Raw genomic sequence first — 4,899 nt, forward strand, 5'->3', positions numbered from 1 at the left:
CCCACACAGGTGCATAGAACCCTGGGAGTACATGCATGCAGTCCAACTGGGGAGGAGTAGTTGTAAGGTCTCTAGCTCTAATGTACAAAGCCTGGGTGTGTCCTAACCAATTGTCAAAGTAAAGCTGCATGAAGTACATCATCATTTCAATCAAAACATTGTATGAAACAGATTATGATCTCCTCAGTGCATCAGATTAGAGGCACAAAATGTCAGTAGGTCCTGCTACTGGTGAGAGTAAAGTAGTGTCTTACAAATTATCACAGTGGCACACCTTTTTCATTCATAACTAATAAATACACTTCTATTTTTGAAAACCCTGGTGTTATGGCTTATATCTATGTCTCTTATATGTATATCTTATATCTATGTCTCTTACATCTATATCTTGTATCATATCTATTTCTTATATCTGATGTCTCCCCAAAGCCTCATGCAGTCATAGGTGAGGCTTTTGGGGGGTGGCTGGATCTAGGGTGCTGGGATCAAGAATGTAATACTGGCATTGATTCATAGTGCAAGGCTAGGATTAAGACTGCTGCACCTTTGGGGTGAATGTTACTTCCTAATGATGGGTAGCCTGGATAAGTTATAAGGGACAGAAAGAAAGTCACTGTTTGTCAGTTGTCACTTGGAGCTTTCTCCTTTGCTTCTTCACTACTTTGCTGCCTTATGCCTACCATGAACTGTTTCTCCTCTGTGATGTCCCTCTTCCAGACCACTCTGCCTTGGACCCGGCCTACTATGAACTAAAACCTCTACAAACTGTGAGCTACAATAAACCTTTTCTCGTTTCACTTTGGGTGTCAGGTATTTTTTCTTAGCAAGTAGAAAAGTAGCCAAGACATCTGGTCACCACATACAACTCAGTATACCACAGCAGATCCAAAAATAACAGTTCCTTTGCTAACCTCAAAAGGATGGGAACCTTTGATTCAAGTGTAGACCTTGAGGTGAGAATTCTAGAGGATTTGATCACACTGGATACCATGGTTGGATGTGGGCAGCCTGCGTAATTTTTTTGTCTGACAGTTGTATGGAACCAAATGCAATAAATTGTAAAGAGATTTCTATCCAATGTGAGGAGCTTAAAATCAATTCTATTTTGTCTTGTTTTCCTTCCTTTCCTTACTCTGCCTAGGTATTTTGAGAAATTTATGTATATTTCCTGATGAGTGTGTTATTTGTGGAATAGTATGATTTAGACTCTTAGTTGCTTATAGTTATTTGTCTCCCTGTCTATGTCCCTAACAGACCAAGAAATGTCAAGATAGAGGAAGCTTTGACAGATTCCAAAAACTGTTAGTTTTTTCAGAAGTAGAACTGAGAAAGTAAAATTGAATAATTGGTCATGCAGTAAAAAAATAAGTTTGTACTAATAGACAATAGCAACTGAATTATTTACCTGCACACTGGAAGCTTAGTAAATAATTTCACGGTTGACTCTATTCTGTGCTACAATTTTAACTCACTTTTCACAGAAGATGTAGCTGGCTTTGTCAGAAATTCATGCATAGATTTGTAATATTCTTTTGGGTTTTATTACAATCAGTCTCTCCCACTTCCTTTCTTGCCTAAGTGTGTTCAAATATTGAAATAGTCACATCAGAATAATGGAAGGAACCAAATTAAGCATCAGTTTCTTAAATGACCAAAACTGTCAGTTTGTATGGTGATATCTTACATTTCTTTATTAATTACAAATAAGTATAATTGAACATTTAGGAAAAATAGAGGATTGTGATAAATACCATTCATTGCCTGTTATCTAACAGAGTGAGAAGTCCTCACTTAACTGATGTCTTATTCTAACTAAAAGAATAATAAAATCATCTGGGATTGGTGGTGCATACCTATATTCACAGAACTTCAGGAGGCTGAGACAGGAGTATGTAAGTTTGAGACCAGCCTGGGCAGCTTAGTGACACAGTGAAGACTTGCCTGAAAAAAAAAAAAGAAAAAGACGGACAGAATTTCCTTGTTCAAAACCTAGTCTTGCTTCTTTTATTTCTGATGGACTGTTTGACATAAGGCTTCTTTGGAGGGTATTTTCCTGTTTAAATTGTCACCACTAGCAGTCAACATTGCATATGTGTACTGTAATGGCCCTACACAATTCCCAAGCCACCAACCTTCTCCAGTTAACTGTCATTCAGCAAATGATTTCAGTGATTTCTCACGTACATTGTTAGAATCATGTGATACACTTCCTTTAAAGTTCATGGAAATTCTTCTCAGGTTTTTAGTCTAATTCTGTATTTGCCCACATATTAATGATGGTATAGCTAAGTGCCCTGAGGTTTTTAAAATTAATTTTATTAGCACATTTTAGATAATGATATAATTTACATAATGATAACCTTCATCATAGAAAATCTGTACCTGTACATGAGGTATCCCAATTCTTTCTTTCCCATTCCCCACCCCTCCCTTTAACCCTTCTTCCCCTCTTTATTTAGAAAAACTTTGTTTCCATTTTTCCTTCTATTTTTTTTTCTTTTCCCTGCCTTTTTCCCCTTCTCTCCACTCCCTAGTTCCCCTTCCCATTTGAACATTTTCTTCCTGTTTCACAATATCTTTTACACATTTTGTTCCATATTTATCCTTTCTATTCCTCATTATCTCCTTCTAGAATGTCCTTCAGGACATTTTGGAGTGCTGGTTTGGTGGTCATGAATTTCTTCAGGTGTTCTCTGTCATGGAAGTATCTTATTTCTCCATCAACTTTGAAAGGTAGTCTTATAGGGCATTTCAATCAGGGGTTGAGATTGTTTTCTTTCAGAGTTTGAAATATTTCACTCCAAGCTCACCTTGACTTCAGGTTTATGTTGAAAAGTCTGCTGAGATTCTGATGGCCTTTCCTTTATATTGATTTGTTTCTTTTCTCTAATTGTTTTTTTTTGTTTTGTTTTGTTTTGTTTTTGTTTTTGTTTTTTTTTCCAGTACTGGGAATTGAACTCATGACCTTGCGCTTGCCAGGCAGGTGCTGTGCTGCTGAGCTAAATCCCCAGCCCATCTAATTACTTTTAATATTCTGTTCTTATGTTAAATTTCTGGAATCTTGACCATTATATGTCTTGGTGTACATTTTCTTTTTTTATCATGGCTGATTGGACCACTATATGTCTTATTTACCTGTATGTCAGATTCTTTCTCCACTCTTGGGAAGTTTCCTGCTATTACTTCTCTGAACAAGTTTTCTATGTTGTTTGTGCTGTCTCCTGCTTTTTCACTGACTCCAATCAGTCATATGTAATTCATCTTTGTATCATCTTGCAGCTGTTGGATTTGGGTGTACATGGTTTCCATTACTTTCCTGAGTTTCTCTATTTTTTTTTTATCTGTATCTATTCTAAGTTCACCAACATGTTCTTCATTGGAGTCATCATCTCTGTAGCTACCTGAGAAATTACTTCTGATTTGATTTTTTCTAGGGCTTCATTTGCTGGCTTTGTTACTTCTGCTGTTACCATTTCAGAGAGTCCAGGTGGGTGGCTTTCGATTTGTTCCACCTCATTGTCCCTTGGGTTTGCCTTTGGTGAGCTGGAAGTCCTGGGTTGCATCTTGCTTCATGTCTTCTCATTTTCTATTTGTTGTTAGTTTAATACCTGTGTTGATGCTTATAAATTGCTCATTATCAGTAGCTTTGTTGCTAGTATTGAGAACCCTTAGGAAATGATAACTTCTCAGAGGTGTCTTCCAGGTGTTGCTGGCTTTTGAGTTTTGAAACTGGTGTACTATCCTACCTCTTCAATTTATTAGGGATAAGAAGTTGATGCCTATTTGGACTGGCCACTAGTTCTTTGGTACTGACCTATAGTATTGTTACGACCCTCAGACAATCTCAGTCTTGGCATACAAGGAAGAACAACTGATTAGAACAATTATGTCACTTTGGCTAAAGTTAACAAAATCAGCAATAATAATAGCATGAAACACAGCCTATAAAATGACACACTGTGATAACTGATAATTTGTCACCTTTAACCATATGAACAAGATTGGTAGTTATATACAAAATCTAAAACAGACCAGAAAATTGTAGACAGTAAATACCCACTCAGTATGGTGATTTTACCCTCAGGGAAGAAAATTTAAAAGTGGTTAAGGAGGGGCTGGGGATATAGCTCAGTGGCACAAGCGCCTGCCTGGCAGGTGCAAGGTCCTGAGTTCGATCCCTGGTACCGCAAATAAATAAATAAATAAATAAAATAAAAGTGGCTAGGGAAATTAACACAGAAAGAGAAGGAGAAAAAGTATTAGAAGCAAGGATGGAGCACAGAGAAAGATCACACAAGCTTTGGGAAACTGGTGAAGAAGACAACAGAGAAAGAAGAAAGAAACAGATACAAGACAGAACAAAGCAACAACAAAAACTAGAGATAATTTTCACACTCATGTAAAAGCAGAAACAAACAAGAAAAAAAGAAAGAGGGAAAAATAACAAAGGAAGAAATAAAAAAAGAGAAAAAAACATTGACTTCAGGGTGCATCTCTGGTGTCACTGATACACAGAAGGGGAGACAGAGTCCAGATCTATGCTGCTAGATTCCAGCAAACGAGCAGCAGAATTACACCAAGCCTTTGCCTTTAGTTCCACTGAAGTTAAGGGTGCTTCTGGTTTCTGCATGTGAAGTTGGGATCCAAGTTGTTCAGTTGTTGTTTTCTCTCTGATCCACTTACACACACAAACTGCTACATTGCTACTTTTCAAGTTAGTTTTAGCCTTAAACATGGACAATCTCTAAATCTACACAGAGAACATAGAGTGAGAGACTTGACAATTTATACATAGTTGCAAAACCCATTCATGGGCTACTGTTGAGGTTTTTTAATTGATAAATGTTTCTATACATAAGGATTACATTTATCATGTGGAGTTGGTACAAGTACATGACA

The sequence above is a fragment of the Chinchilla lanigera genome, unplaced genomic scaffold (assembly GCF_000276665.1).
Source record: "Chinchilla lanigera isolate Chin_1 unplaced genomic scaffold, ChiLan1.0 scaffold00096, whole genome shotgun sequence".
Lineage (NCBI taxonomy): Eukaryota > Metazoa > Chordata > Mammalia > Rodentia > Chinchillidae > Chinchilla > Chinchilla lanigera.